The sequence below is a fragment of the Protopterus annectens genome, chromosome 2.part1, assembly GCF_019279795.1.
Source record: "Protopterus annectens isolate FY-2018-M chromosome 2.part1, PAN1.0, whole genome shotgun sequence".
Lineage (NCBI taxonomy): Eukaryota > Metazoa > Chordata > Ceratodontiformes > Protopteridae > Protopterus > Protopterus annectens.
The window spans coordinates 1,924,970,256-1,924,990,840 of NC_056729.1; positions in this window are offsets into that span (position 1 = coordinate 1,924,970,256).

The following is a 20,585-nucleotide window of genomic DNA, read 5'->3' on the forward strand; positions in this document are numbered from 1 at the left end:
TTCCTGTCCACTATCAGGGATCCAGATAGCTCACCAGAAGGTGCACAACAGCATGTCATTAATGTTGGTACTGCCATTTCAGGGAGGACAAGTATGTCTCAGGTCGAGCTTCCAGATAGGCTTACCTATCTCAATTGCTAAATAAATCTTGTAAAGTAAAATATTGACAGCAATACTTAAGTTCTGTTTAACATTAACTTTGGAGGGAAGTTCTGTTTAACATTAACTTTGGAGGGAAGTTCTTTTTAACATTAACTTTTTTGGGGGGCATAGCTATAGATTGATACAGTTAACAATACATTCTGGTTGATTACACATATGCTTGGGGTGGGCGTGTCATACAAGTTCTTGTCAAAAGTATCGTTAATGGACATATAAAGGGCAAAAGTTTTAACCTCTTGTTACTGTTCATTATGATGATAGTGTCCTTACCTCTTGCTTAACTTCTTTCAGGACCATCCACCATAGAGAGCCTACAATCATCTGCAAGTGGTAAGCCAAACATTTTTATGTCAGTACTGATGAGCAGGTCAAAGAAATATTTATTTTGTGATGTGGGTGTCAGTACTGTTGTGTGTATTACTGTACTGTCTGTAGTAGTGGCACCACAGGTAGTTTGTTCACATATATTGGACTATAATTGTGTAAGTATTACTTTCTTTCCTGTGTTTGTTGCTTATTATCACAAGTAATCCTGACAGTGGAAGTGTAGTAATTACTACCTGATGTCAGAGTATTGGCAGACTCTCATGATGATGGTGGGAAAACAGAGGCACAGTGGGGGGATACAGAGGTTGAATCTGACACTGAGGATGACATTCCACCATGCCCTGTAATTCCATCTGACATAGCCAGTTGGGCTACGACAACCCATTCCACTGAACTTTCCTATATTCGACAGGTGGAGGGTGAGACACTCAGTCAGGGAAGTGTGGTCACTGTGGCTTCAGTGCCTGTTGACCTTGGCCATAGATAAGTGTTGGTGAGGTGCTACACAGATAGGTTGTTAGGGGTGCTTTGGAGGAGGCTTGCTGTCTGTCCTCCACCTGATCCAAGTGTGTCTACCCATGCCACTCAAAGTATGTTTAGGGCCAACATAGAGAAGACATGTTCCAATAGGTCCTCCAGAGAAATGCTTAGGGTTATAGATGTGGCACAGGCTAATGTGTATGACTGCCTCCACCATGTTGCCAATTCAATGGATCGAATGAATGACATGCTGGAATAGATGGTGTCTGTGACGGAACATCAACTGGGATGGAGACCGCATCCACGTGGGCATAGGGCGGCCACATCATCTGATGTTAGCCATCGTGGTCATGCCCAATCACACTAATAAAGTGGGATTATTTCCACTGCTCCATCAGTGGTTAAGGTGTCCACATCCAGATGTTGCAGGCCATAGGGTCATGGACCTGGGCATCATTGTGAGGAGAGTTCATTCAGCAGACATCAGTCCTATTCAGGGAATGGCAGTGCATCTCAATATGGGCACGGATGTGCCAGTGCAACTTCTGGCAGAGCCAGTTCTTGTGGTCAGTTACAACAATGATGAACTGCCAGCTTTACAGTGAGCAGCTCATACCAGTCTGACATACCAAGATGTAGAGCTAGCACACAGCTTGTCTGTGCACTTGCAAGACACTCACAATCCAGTTTTACCTGTAGGGCCTATACAGACACGCACGCACATGCACACACACATGCACATGCACACGCACACACACAAATACACCAGCTACATGATTCAGCCATGAGGTTTAAAACTCATTCTATCTCACTGGTCATTTTTTACTTTATCCAAATGTCTGCCTGTTTCTCTTTCTTACTCAGCTTTTGTGTCAGCCTAGGCTTCCTGCTCCCCCTCCCACACACACATACACAACAGCCTGTGCAAGTGATGATAACTGTGCCATATCCTTGTTTTCTGTCATTTGGATTCAGGGAAACAAACTTTGTGTCTGATGCTCAGGGTGCATAGCTGACAGTGCTAGTATATCTGTGTTTGTGATGTTGTTTTGTTAATAGCACTTTTGACATATTTTGGTCTATGAATTATAGACAGTTGATAGAATCAAAACAGTGTTTTATATCAGCATTTTTAAGAAACTTCTGTGGGTAATGATGTCTGAAACTGAAATCTGTCTCATCACTTTCTACTTCTGTCTTTAATTGTTTTCCAGTACAACGGTATGAGGGCAGACTGATGACATTCGGTGACCATCAGTATTTTGAGAGGTATGATGGTGTGAATCTTTGATGCCTGAGGCCTATTACTTGATAAGAGGACACATGAATTCACACAAGTCTCTGCTGTCACGTGTTAGTCATTGCTGTACAAATCACCCACTTTTTACTTACTTACATTACCAAGTAACAACGTGCAAGGATATGCCATTCTTTTGTATTACTACACAATTCTGTTTTAACACTCCAGGTTCAATACTTAACTTGTAAATCCAGAAGTTGCTACAGTTTTAGCTCAGAGCTGAGTCTGACTGATGCTAGGAGTACACAGTCATTACATCAGTAGGTAAAGGTTTTGAGTATTGCCTGCCATCAATGTTATTATAGGTATGTGCCCTTGATGTAGGTTTCAGCCCTTTAGGTGGTTAGTGAGTGTGCTATTCATTGCCTCTTAGCCAATGGAAGGGCATATTAAGCATGCCTACCTCTTCCTACATCCACAGCAGCTGCTGGTTCTCCCTCTGACTCCTCATTAGCACGTGACTCTGGTGACCTTGCCATTGATGGTGGGATGTGTGCCCCTTCCACTTGTTGATCTTGCTGAAGCTGTTTTCTCAGGATGATGTTGTAAAGCATGGCACAGATGGTGGGCTCCCATAGATGTATCTAGGTAGTGCAACCGTGACTTCAGCAGCCTAAGTAAATGCTCTATGATATTTCTGGTTTGAGTATGTGCCTCATTATGGTGTTTTTCAGCAGGTGTGTGTGCATTTCTGATGGGCATCATCAGCCATGGTTCCAGTGCACAACCTGTATTTCCCAGTAAATGACCCTGTGGGATATCAACAGTAGTGAACATCTGATATAGCTGGGAGGTGTGCCAGATATGTGAGTCATGGTAACTACCTGGCTAGCCAGCACACACATTCAAGATGATTCTCTTAGCATTACACATGACTTAGCAGTTAATGGAGTGGAAGCACTTTCTTTTTATGTAGACCCTTCCCTGTTCCCTGGGTGATGCCTTGATTTGTGTGTGTGTGTGTGTGTGTGTGTGTGTGTGTGTGTGTGTATTTTATATATATATATATATATATATATATATATATATATATATATATATATATATATATTCTACTGCATGTATTCTGTATAAACCCACCCAAATACTGGTTGTCTATTGGTACTTCACTTGATCTTACATTTATTCTTATTAGAAAATAAGGGTTTATTTCCCTCTACCTACTTTCTCCTCAAATTTCTATGATGATTTCCATCTTGCAGGAATATTTGTACATGTACATTACTGTAATGCATGATGTTTTTACTCTTTGGATAATTTTCCCATGTATATTTTGCATGTAAATTTTTTAGTGAATGTTTTCTTTATTGTTAAGTTTGTACTGTACAGAGTTTTGCTCCCTGGGTCACCACTGAAAATGGGCAACTTGCCCAGTTAGATTTTCCCAGGGAACAAATGTAAAATAAATAAATAAATAAATAATAAATATGCATACAATGTATGGCACCCAGTACTTCAGGGTAGTGTGCTATAGTGTAGAACTGTTGCATATTTGTGGCCATGTCCTCAGGAGTACAGGGAAATATATATGTAGTCTCTGGCATGCCGGAGCATAACATTCAGGAATTGATGGAGGATCCTGGATACTGATGCCTGTGACACCCACAGCATGGCCCCATTTGGTCTCTGAAAGGTTCTTGTAGCTAAAATTCTAAGTGGCTACATATTCCTTTGTCTCCACCGGTATTGGTTCTCCTCAGTTTGCTAAAATAACACAATGAACTTGTTCTCTTGTGTTGTTTTATGATGAACAAGTTGTTATGTTATATTATATAGATGATGTATGATGATGATATATTTCTTGTGACATTTTATCATAATGGTTTATGCTATGGTGACGACGGTTCACTTACTGTATACTTTAAAAGATTTGCTAGTGCTAGCACTGCACCTACTCGACTCTCTCCAGTTCCTGGTATTATTGGTTTATTTTTTGGACAGCCACACAAGGTTACTAGTCTCCTCAGTTTGCCCTGGATCTGCATTGAGGACAACAGAGGTTGCAGAGTTCTTGTACTGTGTCTCTATTCACCCAGTAGTGCTCTACAATTTTCACCTCATACAAATTGTGATAAGTTTATTGATGTCTGAAAACTCTTGTAATTCTTGGGTGTGGTTTATTAGCAGGAACAGCAGCATAGACTTCAGCCTATTGCGCAAACACATGAATTAAAGCAACAGCAGCCCATAACATTCTTTCTGTGTAGTGAACTAAAATCCTTTAATGATTCCAAGCAATTTCCAAGTAAAAACTTTCACCCAGAGGGCTTTCTCAGGTGCATAATTCCTGAGGAAGCCCTCTGGGCAAACGTTTTGACTTGGAAATTCTTTGGAATTATTAAAGGATTTTTATTCACCCTGTGTACTTGGAATATTATTTGGAATTATTAAAGGATTTTAGTTCACTCTGCCTTGGCTTCCAGTGATTCCTCTTTTTGAATTTGGAAAACATGTCTGAGTTGTTACTAATTTATTTTTGTCAGCAGACATATTCCATGTTTGATATTTAGTACTGATCTAATGAATAACTGCATTAATAAATTACAGTAGTAAGCAAGTTTTTATTGGTTGCTGACAGATTGATATTTTCCTCTAAAAATTCCTGCATTTATGTATTCAGGGAGACATGTTTAACTCAGGTTGTGTCTCCCACACTTGTGTGTTTAATTAACTAAATTGATCTCTGCATAGACTGAAGTTGGTTATTTAACTATGTACTTACCATAACAGATGGTGCCGTTTCAACTCAATTTTTTCTTTACCGAAGTTGCTGCAACTGTTTCTTTAGAAAGGTGCTTCTTTGGGCCCTCCAACAGTTTACTGTCAAAGGAGTCTTTCTGTAGTACCATTTCAGACACTACACCATATTTTTCAGTCTTGGCAGGCCTTCTTGGTACACAGGTAATTCTTTTCTTTTATGAGTGTGTGTTTTTGTATGATTGTGGGTTAATATCATTAAATTTTAATAGATATCATTATACGTACTACATTTGTTTTACTATGGGAGTGAATGTGCTATAAAAGAACCAGAGTATGGTTAAATCCTTTTCCAGATGACATGCCCACCAGTCTAGATGGAAAGGACCCTTCTTGGTGCTACTTGTCACATCTACAACTCTCAGACTTCAGGGAGCTTCAACCTGGATACATGTGTCCCACATCAGAAAAGCATCACCAAATGAGGAAACCCAACCTATTCCCTACACCTTACCAGCTGCAAACTTATCTGATGATGATCCTGTTTCTTCTCATACCAGACAAAAAATTGGATGGAGTGCAAATGGAACCATCGACTGAGCTAACACCAGAGAAGGAGAAGGACATTTTCTCTGCATCAGGTGACCAAGCACTGCTTATGGGGATAGTTAAACTACAATATCCATTTTGGAATCTATTTCATAGGATCATAGGAAATTACTAGGCTATCAACCCATGGGTCATTTTAAGCCTAGCCTTTTCAACCCGATGTAGTACCATAGAGGTATTAGTCAACACCCAAGATTGCATTTAGGGTTGTGGGTGCTAATCCCAGTAAGAATGTATGGTGCCCCATACATTCATCTAGATTCCTCTTGAACAGTATCATAGAGGTGCTCTGTTTGACATGAATTGGTAGCCTGTTCCAAAGACATAGCAGTCACTGGGAGATAAATCTGCCCCTCAAGCATGCCCTATTTAAGTCACAGACCATATTTAAGTCCCTGAAATGGGTAGTCCTAGACCTATTTGGTTTACATATATGCAGTAAGTTCATTAGGTTTGGGTCTTAGGTTGATCTGTAGACCAGGCATAAGTCTCCCCTAAGAAGTCTATATGATATGGAGTATAGTCACAGGGATTTAGTCAGTCTGTGTAAGGCACATGCTGGAGGCCCTTGATCTTCTTTGTTAGAAATATCTGAGGTCTCTCTATTTGCTAATAAATCAACACTCCAAAGAAGCATCAAAATCAAAACCACAACCATAAAACTTTAGAAAAACATTTCAAGTCAGTAGCTAGGATTTGTTTTATGTAATTTTATTAAAAAATAAAAAAAACGTAGATTAAGCACTTTTGTCCTTGTAAAGATAGGACTTCATCAGAATCTCCATTAAAAGGGCTGCAAGCTTTTATATATGTGATCAAGAGTACACAGCCAATTAAAACCAATTAAACACTTAAAGAAACATACCAGCTTGTGATAAATTAAAAAAAAAAAAACACATTAAATCCATACACCTATTGATACATTAAAAAGAAGTAAGTCCTTCTCGGATAGTAAAGTAACTATGTTAAAAGTCCTTGTATGCTAAAAGACAGCTAAGTCCTTTGTAAATAAGACAACACTGTTGAAAGTCCTTGTACATGATACATAAAATTATCTCCGTTTGCTGTAGGTGCTTAGTATGGTACATACCAAATGGGGCATTATACTCAGTCTCAATTATGGCCCGAATAAGTGCTGAGTATAGGGGGGTTATAACTTCATTTGTTCTCAAGGTGATGCCTTTCCTAATCTAGTGAGCTATATGGAAAGGTTACCTTACAATGGTAGACACGTGGTGGTCAAAGTTAAGGTCGCAGTCAATCTGTGATCCCAGGTCCCTTACCACATCATGGGTACTTAGGGTATTGTTAATGATTTGGTAGTATGAAGAGACATTGTTTGTGCCGAAGGAAATGATGATGCATTTCTTTGCATTCAGTTTGAGTTTATCAATAATGACTAATACACCAGTCATTGGTCTGTGTGAGACCATCCTGGAGTATACTGGCATAATTTATGGATTCAATGATTGCAACTAGTTTGCAGTCGTCTGCAAACTTGGTCAGCCACAACCCTTTAGTTTTGACCTGAACTTCTGAGAAGTATATAATAAATGGTAGGGACTCTGCACTGACCCCTGTGGCATGCTGCTGGTAACAGGTCTGCTTGTTGATGTGGAGTCATCCACTCTGATAGTTTGTGTCTGGTTTGTGAGCCATTTGGCAACCCATCTTACAACAAAGGGGTTTACATTTAGTTTGCTACGTTTATTGGTAATACCTGAATGTGGGATTGTGTTGAAAGCCTTTTCCAAATCGAGGTATGCTGTGTGCACAGATTTTCCCTCATCAATGGCCTTGGTCACACTTTCAAAGAAATCCACCAGATTTAACAGGCAGAATGTGCCCTTCACAAAGCTGAATTGGGTAGGATCCAGGGTTTGGAAGTTACCTATGTCTTTATTTATGAGTTCCATAGTGATACATTCCATAGCCTTATAGATGAGGCTGATCACCTTTGTGGAGATGAATAACTGTAGCTGTTCTCCATTCCATAGTAACAAAGCCTATGGTTAGGCTATAATTGAAAAGGGTACATAATGGTGATGTTAGTTCATGTTTTAACCTGTTTAGAAGACACCCTGGGATGTCATCTGATCCGACAGAGGCTGTGTTCTTTGCCTTGGACAAAGTTTTGAGGCAGTGCTCTTCAGATATGTAAGGTGGGGGGAAGATTGGGGGAGCATTTATTGTAAATTAAGAGGGGCTAGGGGAGAGATATTTTTGCCAAACCTATCCACTAGTAGGTTTGCTATCTCTGTGAGGTCAGTGTTTGTGATAAAGTTGGCCACCAGTTCTGCCCATGCTTAGGTCCTACCTTCTGGGTTATGTACATAGGTGTAAATGGCATTATGGTTGTTCTTGGCAGTACTTGTTAGGCTTCTCTCAAAGGAGCTCTTGGAGGATGTTTGAAGTTGTCTTATTTGCCTGTTAAGGCTAAAGAGGGTGCTTTCCATTGTTGGGTTCTTGCCTTGTTTTTTGGACAATAACTTTTTGCATTTATTGTAGAGTTTGCTGATGCTGGACGTCCACCATGGCAGCTTGATTTTCCTTGGGCTCTGGCTTTGATTCTATCTGGTACAGCTGCGTTTATACACTTATGCAAGTGATTGTACAGGGCTTTAGTGTAAGCTTTGGTGTAGTTTCCACTTTTAGCGTGGGGTGGGGCTTTGAATGCATTTATAGCTTCACCTAGGAGGGTATAGTTTGCCTCGGTGAAGGTTTGAGTCTGATTTCACCCTTTGTGAGTTCTGATGTCACTGTCAGTTCGAAGGTGACTGATTTGTGGTCAGTTTTTACTAATGAGGATCCAACAGTTGCAGCAGTGCACCTGTCTGATATGTTGGTGAGGACCAGATCTAGAATGTTTGTTCCTCTTGTTGGGGTATGGACAATTTGCTTCAGAGTATTTGAATTCCCAAAGTCAATGAACTTTTGGGCTAGAGTAGCTTTCCCATTTGATGGTGGGATAATTGAAATCCCCCATAACCATTGTGTTTAGTAAAATTTGGATTGTCTTCAGTTTGGTTAAGTAGGCTTCATGGGTGCTGTGACCCATGGAGGGGGATCTATAACTAGCTAGTATTTGAATGGGGGTCTTAAACACCATAAACTGGACCTGGAGTAACTCCATGGAGTTGTCCAGTCTAACTAGATGTGAGGGGAATTTATCTCTAATATAAACTGAAACACCACCTCCAATGGTTTTCACACACTCATTTTGTGGTCTAAAGATATGGAAGCCATTGTAGCCTTGCAGAGCAGGGGTACCCTATGAGGCCTTAAACCAGGTTTCTGTGACTGCTCAGACATCTGCATCTTCTAGTGATAGAATTGCTTCCAGGGATTGCAGTTTTTGGTTTAAGCTCCTAGCATTTAGTAACATGACCCTTATTTTGTTCTGATTGGTTAATTTCACATTGGTAATGTTGCTTTCAAGACCTTACCTAAACTAGGCACTACTGGGAAGGCAGGAGCCTTCATCAACAGCTGAAAGCCTTGGGATGCCAGGTGCAAACCAACTCTGGCAATGCAGCTAGGTTTGTCAACCACGGCTTCCCAGGCAGACAGGAACTGGATCCCCTTAAAATGACACAAAAAACTAAGCCAATTATTGAAATCAATAATTTTTTGTTTATAGTGTGGCATCATTCTAGGTGAGGGTAGTATGCTGCTTAAGGCTAAGTACATACCTGCCTGGGACACATACTCAGAAAGCTCGACCATGTCTCTCTTCATATAGTCCAGTGAGGTACATCTCAGGTTATTCACACCACCATGAACTATGACAGAGTCAAAACGGTACTTGTTGCTGAGAGACCTGACTACCTGCGTGATTTAGTGAATCCTGGCACCATTCAGGCAACTGACCATGACTTTCTCCTTGTCCAAACAGGTGAGTGGGACATCAGTGTGTCTCACTACTGAGTCTCCTTTGACAAGAAAACTTGGTTTTTAGATGTTACACCTTACTGACTTGGTAGCTGAGATGCTGGCGTTACTATGTGTCATGGGTGCTGTGAAGAATGTGTTAGCTGTAGCAGACATGTTTTGGATGTCTCTGGCGTTTTGGTAATTTTTTTGAGAGAACCTCAATGTAAGTGGATGTATGTGTTTGATGCATACTATGAGTATGAGTAGTGGTATTATATGAATATGTAGTGGTGAGTAAGTTGACAACCTTCTCTGTGTTACTGTTTTGAGAGAGAGAGAGAGAGAGAGACAGGGCATACATTCTAGATACTTGGTGTAAATACATCTCTTGCACTCTGTACTAGACTGTGTTATTAGTAGAGGGTTGTCTATGCACATGAGGCAATTGCTACACTGCCTCAAGAGACCCAAGTCAACAACATTGTCAGGAGAAACAAGGGTAGTCCAGCTGTTCATAATACTAGGTTGAAGACTGCTGTCACTAGGGGTGGCTTTTCAGAAATAATCATGGAGAAGCTTGGCAAATAGATATTTACTGCCTGGATTTTAAGGGAACATTTGTTGAATTTAACTATCTGGCTTTGATGCACAATTGTACGGTAGTGAGTGGAGCTGCATGATGCATAAACAAGCATAAACCTGCACAGATAGAGGACCTAAATACCAGAAGCTAAAACTTGAAAATAAAATTCTAAGAAAATTTAAAAGGACCAATGAGAATGCTTATTCCAAACCCTAGACTGACCTCCCTTTACCAGTCAGGTACCAATCAAACATAATTCTCTCACAAAAGTGCAGATAGGCCCCTTCCAATCCAAGATGATCTGGAAAACATGCTCAGAACAAACAAACCACTACAAACAGTTCCAGATGCAGCAGGCCTGGATCTGGACTATGCTGCAGCTACTAGCTACCCTAGTTTCAGTGGGAAAAACTAGAAAATATTCAACACAGCAGGAAAATAGGGTTACCACCTGTCCCACTTTGTGAGGGACAGTCCCTCTTTGAGCAGCTGTGTCATGCAAAAAAATTGAAAAAATGGGAAATGTCCTGAGAGTTTAGGATAACATTATTTGCTATATTTTATGTAATAGCTGCATAAAACAGTTATTCTGTATCTGAAACACCCAAATGTTAAAGAAACAGAACAAGCAACTAAAATGCTACAAGAATAAACTTTTATTTAGGCAAAAAAAGTGAAGTTCTGTCCTTTGTACTGGCCGTGGCTATGGTTCGCCCTACAAAATCTGATGTTTGTACTAAAAATGTCCCACTTTGGACATTTGAAAAGGTGGCAACCCTACAGGAAAATAGCAGTGAGACACTGAAAAAAATGTTTAAAACAGAAAATCAGCCAGGAGGCTCTAAAGAATGATTTAAACAGTTAATAGACCAGTTAATTAGGTACTGCTTGGTAGGAAAACCAGAGCAGACAAAACACATAGCTTTAAAACAGTGAAAAAATACCAGTAAATACCTAGCAAACAGTGGAAACAACAGAAAAGCTTGCTAAACAGTGAAAACAGCAATGAAATTTGATTTTACAGGCAGTGTAGCAGGCAATTGCAGTATAACGGTATAGTTTACTACACACCAAATACATACAGTATAAAAGTTGGAATACATCAATGAGTTACTGGTCGCAAAACACATCAACCTGTGAACCCATTTCAACCCCATTCAGCCAACCACACCTGCCTGCTTTTTGTCATGATGACTACAATATTCATTTTTGTTGTGCTTCTACATTTCCTGATCTTCGCAGCAGCTGTAAGTACCGCTCAAGTTTTTAAACAATTGCTAAAACCAAAGCAGAAACCAGAAAGCAGGCACCCTAATTTTAATACCTTTCATGCTGCATTGAATACATAAACTAAGACTTTAAATGTTAGTAACTGCTGGGTGTGTGCACATATACCTACTGCTTATGACATGGTATCCAGTTGTTTCCAGTCCCTGTAACAGAAGTTGAAATGGGGACAGTTTTTTTCAGAAACAGTGATACATAGAGATAGAGCATCAGCATGGAATAATGTTAGATCCCTTAGTAAAATTGCTGCACTAAAGCATTCAGCAAGTGTTATGGGCTATACTTGCTATGCTAAAAATGGAACTACGGAAGTTGGGCAAAGTAAATACAACATTACTAGAAGAATGTACAGTGTCCCTGCAGTAAAAGGTATGATCATGTTGAGAGACTATTTTATTTGTGGCAATTTAGCTTATCTCTGACTACTAGCCAATTGGTCAGGGTGTTGTTACATTGGTAGAATTCTTCAAGCCATTCAACATGTAAATGCTTTGCTAATGGTAAAATCCATAATGCACAAGATACACAGACCGTGAAAAACCCATCAGAAAAGTTGATACACCATGACTTAGAACAAGCAGCTATGAAAGGACTTTCTCTCATGGATCTTGGTGATGATGTAATCTATGGAGCAGGAATAGTACTTACCTATGGAGCTGGTAAATCAATCTGGGAACTGAAGAAACTCTCTAATTTACTGGAAGTGTTGAGTAATGTCACATTTGAGGTGATAAGTTTAATCAACATTAAAATGAATTCATGCATACTGTGGGACTGCAAAATAGAATGGCACTTGATTTCATGCTTGCATCTAAAGGAAGTACATGCATACTTGCGCACAAGGAATACTGTTCATTTATTCCTGATAATGAACACCCTATACAGTCATCTGGAAATTATTCACAAGGTTGCTGAACTATCAAATACTAAAGAAGCAGACAGTTCGAAATGGATATGGTTAACCAATTTGTTTTCAGGATTGGGATCTGTTGAAGTTTATCAAGCTCATTGCTCTTATTATTATATCTGTATTTTGGCTTTTATTCCTATGCAAAGCTTTAATAATTAAGTTGATCACCTCCTGATCTAACTCTATGTTGCAAAATTTATAAGTTGAAGAGTTTGAAATAATGTCAATTACAAAATGTATTAAAGAAAGCCAAAATGAATAACTGGTGTTTAAAGAGTTAGGGAAATGTATGGTAATACATTTTAAGCTTAAGAAGAATGGAAATAAAAATAAAACTGTGATGCTTTCTGAAGCATCACCTAAGGGATTGTTAAGGTTTAACTTCATAAGTTAGCAAAACTGGAAGATGGATATGTAACTGAAACTGGAAGGTCTGTGTATGTCAGTGAGGGATTTAGCTGAACAAACAAGTTATCGAGAACATACAAGAGAAACAAATGTTTCTTTTGTTTTGCCTGATGCAGGATTCTTTCTATTTTCTCATGAGAATTGTTTTTACTTGCAACATAATTAATGCTGAATTTAGAAAACATCTATGAGTTGTTCCTGATTTATTTCTATCAACTGACATATTCCATATTTGAATTTTAGTACTGATCTAATTAATAACTGCATTGATAAACTATAATGGTAAGCTAGTTTTTATTGATTGCTGACAGCAGTATGATTGATTAAGATTGTTACTCTGACTAATGTTTTCCTATAAAAGATCCTGCATTTATATATTCGGGGAGACATGTTTAACTTAGGTTATGTCTCATGCACATGTGTGTTTAATTAAATAAACTGATCTCTGCATAGACTGAAGTTGTTTATTTAACTATGTATTTACCATAACGATATAAACCACATATCTAAATCAACAGTTAGAAACAGAATCAACAGTTGAGAAGGAGTGCTACCCTGGAGCTGTTAAAACATGAACGTTTGTTTTATTTTCTGGAAATGTTGTCTTTGCCTGAAAAGCATTCTGAAAATTCAGCTAGTATTGGTAGGACTCAATAATTCCTGTAGTCAAGAAATAGATAGGGACCGTTATGATCTAGATACATGTTTTTATTTCTTGTAATCTGTTTTCTGAAAATGATTATTTTCTGATTCCATGTGCTGTTTCATACTTCTTTTTATATATTACCTGTTAACTGCAGATTTTTTGAGCTAAGGGGTTGAGAAGTATGGTTTACTGTCATCCCCCCAAAGAATGGGGGGGGGGGACGTGGCACAAGAGCACACAGCACAAGAACAGCAGCAGCAGATAAGGTATGGCTCTCTGGCCAGGTCAGAGAGTATAACGCTGGACAGAAGGTGATGATGCTAATTCCTGTTAAGCACAATACACTGCAGACAGCATGGGAGGGTCCATTCATTATTGTCAGAAAGGTATGTAATGTTAACTACATTACAGAGTTGCAAGGCAGAATGCAAAAGTGTGAACTCTACCATGTCAGCATGATGAAGCTCTGTTATGACAGAAACATTAATATTCAGTATCTGCAGTGGGTTACAAGATGAATCTGAGGGAGATATTGAGGAAAATCTTCACAGTAAAGCTTGGTCCAAAAACTGTGTGAACATGGTAGCCCTATCACAGCAGCTGTCTCTTACACAGATTCAGGAAATCTGGGCATTGCAACAGGAGATAAGGCATATGTTTACCGATAAGCTGAGGCATACCCACCTGGAAGAGCACATGTGGACCCATGACCCTTGTAGCCCATCAAACAAGCCCTTTATAGGATATATGAGAGGGTTAAGCAAACCCTGAGACAGCAATTATAGAAGATGCTGAATATGTGGGGTAATTCAATAGTTCAGCAGTCCTTGGGCCTCAGTAGTGGTGCCTCTGCCAGAGAAAGCTGACATGTACCTCTCAATTATCCAGATTGTCAGAATGTCCAGATTTTTGCCTCATATTTTTGGTCTGTTCCTCATATAATGTGTGGTTTTCTGGCAAATCATTGAGGATTGAAGTCACTAAATATGTCCAGAACTGATGAAACCTTTAGTCACAGAGAATGTTGTGATAAAGATTTAGCCAAAACCTGCCAAGGCAGAGGTTATTCAGCCAAGGCTAAACCCTATTACCAAGGATGGAAATTCAGTCTTCTAAGACAAGGAATTGAGTAGCGTACCAGACATGTGATGCACATCATAAGCTCTGTTTTCTGACTGTGTCCTAAGAAAACTAGCTTGGGGTCTAGAATGGGGGAGATGATGTGAGATTTGAAAATAAATATGCCACTGTTTTCTGAGTCAGAATATAATAGATCAATGGAATGCTCTTAAGTTTCATAAGCCCTGCAGTTGGTAAACTAAAAATGTGATTTCATCTGTTGCATGTAATTTTTTTCTTGAATTCATAGTTTCATAGGAGATTAGTAGGCATGCAGCTCAAGAGCCTATACAAGCCTAGCCAATACAACCCCATTTTAGCCAGTATAAGGCTCCTATGAGTTGTAGGATGAGGTGGGTTTGAGCCTATGCCATGAGTACTTCCAAAGCAGGGGAGATTACTGAGATATATATATCTGTTTCTCCAGCATGGTCTGTTTGAATCACTGACTAAGCTTTGGAGCCCTAGAATGGGTGACCCTTAGAATGTATGCATTGTGTATTTGTAGCAGCTACATCAAGGTTGGATTTGTGAGTGCCTTGTATGTCAGTTATAGGTTACCCTTTAATAGTTGATAGAAGACAGAGTAAAGGGAAAGGGCCTGCAGTCTATCCACATAAGACATGTTGTTAATGCCCTGTGTTTTCTTAGTGAGGAACCGCTGAGGTTGCTTCAGTTGTTCCACATGCCTAGTCAAGTACATTCCAAATGGAGCACTGCACTCGGTTATTGGAATAATGAGGGCGTGTACAATGGGACTATAATCTCCCTGGATCTGGATGCCATAGCTTTACTTATAAGCTGTGTAAAATAGGACTTCCTCACCATTCTGGACACATGATGGTCAAAGTTCAGGCCACTATCTATCTGTGTACCCACATCCCTCACCTTTGAGTCTGCTGTGTTGTTGTTGTGTTGTTGATGTTGTAGTTAGCAGGGGTAGTTGATTTTCCAAAGGGTATGATAATGCATTTCTTCTCATTTAGTTTCAGACCATGGTTCTGACACCAATCATTTACCTAATTTTACCCTCCTGAAGGAAATCTACATCATTTGGGGATTCAGTAATTGCCCCTAGCTTGCAGTCCTCTGCAATCTTTGCCATCCAGAGGCCCTTCACATTGTTCTGGTGTCTCAGAAGTATTATTCCAAACAGGAATGGTCCCACCAGCACTGTGCCCTGTGGCACACCACTAGAATCTGGCCTCTTGCTCGGACTGGATTCACTCATTTTAACCACTTGTTTCTTGTCCGTGAGCCAATTAGCTATCCATCTGATGATGTAGGTATTCATGCCCAGATTTGTTAGTTTACTTATAATACCTGAGTGGGGACTGTGTCAAATACCTTGGCCAGGTTGAGGTAGGTGGTATGTACCATTTTGCCTTAATCCATGGCTTTAGTGACTTTCTCAAAGAAATCCAACAGATTTAGAAGGCATGACTTGCACTTCACAATGTGATCCAGAGTATGGAGGTTTCCTGTGTCATTATTTATCAGGTCCATTCTTATTCTTTTCATGGCATTACAAGTAAGACTAGTCAAGCTTATGGGTTTGTAATTTTCCAGGCCATTTAATGGTCCTCCCTTATGCAGGGGAATGACCATACCTGTTTTCCATTCTAATGGGACAAAGCTCGTCCAGAAGCTGAGGTTGAGTAGAAATCCTATTGAGCCTGTACCCATTTAAAAGACAACATGGTATATCATCAGGCCCCATTGAAGCTGTGTTTTGGCTCTGAAGAGAACAGTGGCTACCTGTTCATTGATGATAATTGGTGGTGGAGTGGGAGTTATTTTGTGAGGTAGAACTCTACGTGATGGGAAAGTGAAATCTGAGTTGAATTTACTGGCCAGCAGATTTGCTTATCTTATGCCTGAGTATAGTCAATACTATGTATAACTAATTCTACATAATGTTGGGTGTTGCCCTTAAGATTGTAGACACTGAAAAATGCCTTATGGCTATCACAGTAACCTTTACAGTAAATGAAAATAGGCAATGCAAGTACAAAATTATACCCGGCTTTATTATTTTAGCCTTTGGTGGCTGCAGATGCTTGAAGAATTACTCAAAGTCTATGGTGTCTTCACCAAACAATGAGCAGCTCTGGACAAATGAGCCAAGACGCATGCAAACGCGAGGCTTAAATATGTTCAGAAAAAAGAACACGTTTAACATTAACTAAGACCGCAGAGCGATCAGATGATTACACAATAAGGTTTCTACCAATAATTCCCTGCTCAGATGAGTGAAATCAGCCCTCTCCTGCCACAAGAGCGCAGACTTTGACCTTCTCAATGTAAAATTACTGGTTTGGAGCCCGTGTTGTGGAACAACAAACAAATGCCTGGAACTAACTCAACAGTTCACTAGATACACTGCAATTTAATATAGGACAGCAGCCATTACAGCAGTCTGAAAAACAGCTTGAACTTTGATGAAGTGCAGTAAAACAATTAAACATCACAGTAATCATGCACAGTAAATATTGGTACCATTTGTAGGAGAAACATTCCGGCCTGCTTGTTGCAGCATTGTTAGATAAAGCATTTCAAGATTATACTCTGCCATCCACAGACCAAATGCCTGGTGGAGAGATTTAACTGTACATTTAAGACCACAGTTGAGACCATTTGTTGGACAGCTTAAACTGGACTGGGACAGTGGTCACCCCCATTTTCTCTTTGCACACAGAAATATTTTACAAGAATCTAAAACATTTTCATCCTTTGTGTTGCTAGGGCACTGGATACATTTCTGATGAGTGAGAGGGCTGACTGTCATTTCCCTCTTAGGAACCTGTTGTTCATGGGGATGGCACAAGAGCACCCAGCACAAGAACAGCAGCAGATGACCTGGTATGACTTTATAGCCAAGCCATAAAGGATACTGCTGGACAGAAAGTTGGTGTTGTTGTTGTGTCTTTTGGCTTTTCCCGGTTAGGGGTCACCACAGAGGAACTCTGGTCCGCTAATGATTGGCGGTTGATTTTTACATGCTGAGTTGCCAGCCCTAATGCACAACCTTCAATGAAGGTACACCCATTCACGCATGTCTCCACGCAGAAGACGCTCTAGCTGAGAGTCGAACCGGACAGCGTCTTACTGTGAGGTGACAGCGCTACCGCAGCACCACCACCGCGGATCTCTGCTGGGCAGAAAGTGATGGTGCTAATTCCTGTTAAGTACAATACATTGCAGACAGCATGGGAGGGTCCTTTCAATACTGCCAGAAAGGTATGTGATGTTAACTACATTACAGAGTAGAAAGACAGAATTGAAAGTGTGAACTCAACTCTACTTTATGATAGAGAGACCCTTTTACTCAGTATCTGCAGTGGGTTACAGGATGAATCTGTAGGAGATATTGAGGAAAACTTTCACAGTGAAGCTTGGTCTGACAACTCAGCAAACATGGTAGCCCTCTCACAGCAGCTGTGTCCACGACAGGTTTAGGAGATATGGGCATTGCAACAGGAGATTAGAGATGTTTACCGATAAACTGAGGTGTACCACCTGGAAAAGCAGAGGTTATTCAGCCAAGGCCAAACCCTATTACAAAGGATGTAAACTCAGTCTTCTAAGACAAGGAATTGTATAGCATTGACAGATGTGACAGTATGACTTATAATCTACAATCTACTCCTACACCCCCCTCCTTCAAATCACAACACACAACAATCTCAATGCCACCACCCCACTCCCAACATACCCCTTCTTACAAACACTCTAACCAATTCTTCTTATTATAGGTGTTACACTCTAAGCAGGTAATTACCACACCCACACAGCTTTTCTAACCAATACACACTCTACTCCTAAAAAATAACACTCATAGCTAATATACACTTGCATACACCAACATCATTACCATCTAATCATGTTCCACACTAATATCCACACATCATCTATCCTACTAACAACACTTTTACTACTTACTCACATTACCAGTCATCACAGTTTGCACCCCATTGTTCTACCTCACAGGGCCACATCTACTACTCACAACTCCACATCACCACCTCTCATTCTCCACATCTCCCCATCCATCTTACATACACACATCTATCCTTATACCATTAAACTCACTCTACCTTCTGACCATTCCAATAATCTATCCACCAAATATGACAAGTATGTAACTTACCTTATCAAAACCAAAATAGACATCACTGCCATACTCTCTCTCTAAGTGGAGACATCCATGCTAATCCAGATCCATCTGGTAACAGCACCCAACAAACTAATCAAAATCCATCTCTTAACTCATTCCAGCATCCTAGAAAACCCAATGACCTCTTTATACTAAATATGAATGTTAGAAGCATTAATAATAAAGTCCATGACCTTCATGCAAATAATTTCCTTTATTCTCCTGACATAGTATTACTAACCGAAACCTGGCTTAAACCCACCACCTCCAATAATAACATTCTACCACCTGGCTATAATATCATACAAAATGATCATACATCCAAGAAAGAAGGAAGTGTACCTATACTATTTCAAAAGCTACTAAGCTTAGAAAACCTAAATATAGACATGCCAAATTTAACCAATATAGACATCATAACAGCTAATTTTTCACCCCAAGAAAAGTATCATTATAATAGGCTGTTATATACCTCCTGGGAACAACACTCTCATACTGGAGGCACTACTTCACTCGGCATGTGAGAGCCTCCAACATGAAACTATCATCTTGGGGGACTTCAACATCGATTGGGTAATCTGCAGCTCTTACTCCCTCACCATTTAACCAACCTCTATGGATTTTCCCAACTCATTCAATATCCCACTAGAATTGACAAATCTACCAAGAGACAGTCAATATTTGACTGGATTCTGACAAACAGACCAACATTAACCAGTCAATCTTCATCCCTCCCGGATAGCTTAAGCGACCACTTTCCAACATTTATAATAAGACATTGCATCTATCAAGAAAAGCCCACAATTTACCAAACAATAAGAAACAAGAAAAACGTCAACCAAGCAACCTTTATTAATGCACTAAAAACTTGTAAATGGTCTCCCCTTAGAAACCTTAACCTTAATGAAGGTGTACAGTACTTCAACTGTACCTACTTAGACATCCTAAACTCCCAAGCCCCTCCCACAACCTTCAGGGTAAAATCCAATCATGCTCTCTGGATGAGTAAAGAGACTAGTTCTCTTCTGAAATCCACAGACAAGGCCTGGACCCACTAGCACCAAACCAGTTCCCATACAGACAAGCAGGTATTTCATGAACTCCATAACAAATTAACAAATATGTTAAACTAGACAAAATTAACTTCTACCATAATATACAAACTAAATACTAGAATAACCCCCGAAAGTTCTGGACAGCTATTAATAACATTCTCCATCCTGAAAAATCAGGACCTCCCGCTCCAACCATAACCGATAACTCCCTCAATTGCCACAGCTTTTAACAAATTCTTCACCGAATCCATTCTCCCTCTTGCTAATGCATAAGACTGTCCACCCCTGAAGCAGCTACCCAGGTACCACAATGATATCAAAGGCTTAACATTCCAACCTCTCTCTACTGACTTTATTAAGAAACTACTGACAAAACTAAAACCTACCACCTTAGCTGCCGACAAACTACCAGCAGAATTCCTGAAAATAGCCGCTGATGCCCTTGCTTATCTTGTGTCCATTCTTATCAACTGCTCATTATCTAAAAATTTAGTTCCTTATAATTGGAAAATGTCATATGGCCGGCCACGATGGTGCAGTGGTTAACATTGCTGCCTCACAGCAAGAGGTTCTCCAGTTCGATCCTCAGCTGGGGTGCCTTCTGTGTGGAGTCTGCATGTCCTCCCTGTGGTCGCGTGGGTTTCCTCCAGGTGCTCCAGTTTCCTCCCACATCCCAAAGACATGCTGTAGGAGGATTGGATATTCTGAGTGTGTGTGTGAGTGTGTGCCTTCTGTGAAAGGTTGGGCACTGGGCTGGCAACTCGACACTGTAAAACTCCATTGCCAATCATGAGCGGACAGGTGATCCGCTGTGGTGACCCCTAACTGGGAAAAGCCGAAAGAAGAAGAAGAAGATAATTGGAAAATTTCATACAGTATACATCTCCACAAAGGGGGTATGCTTAAAGAGTTAACAAACTATCACCCCATAACTATGCTCTCACCTCTGTCCAAAATATTAGAAAGATTCCTA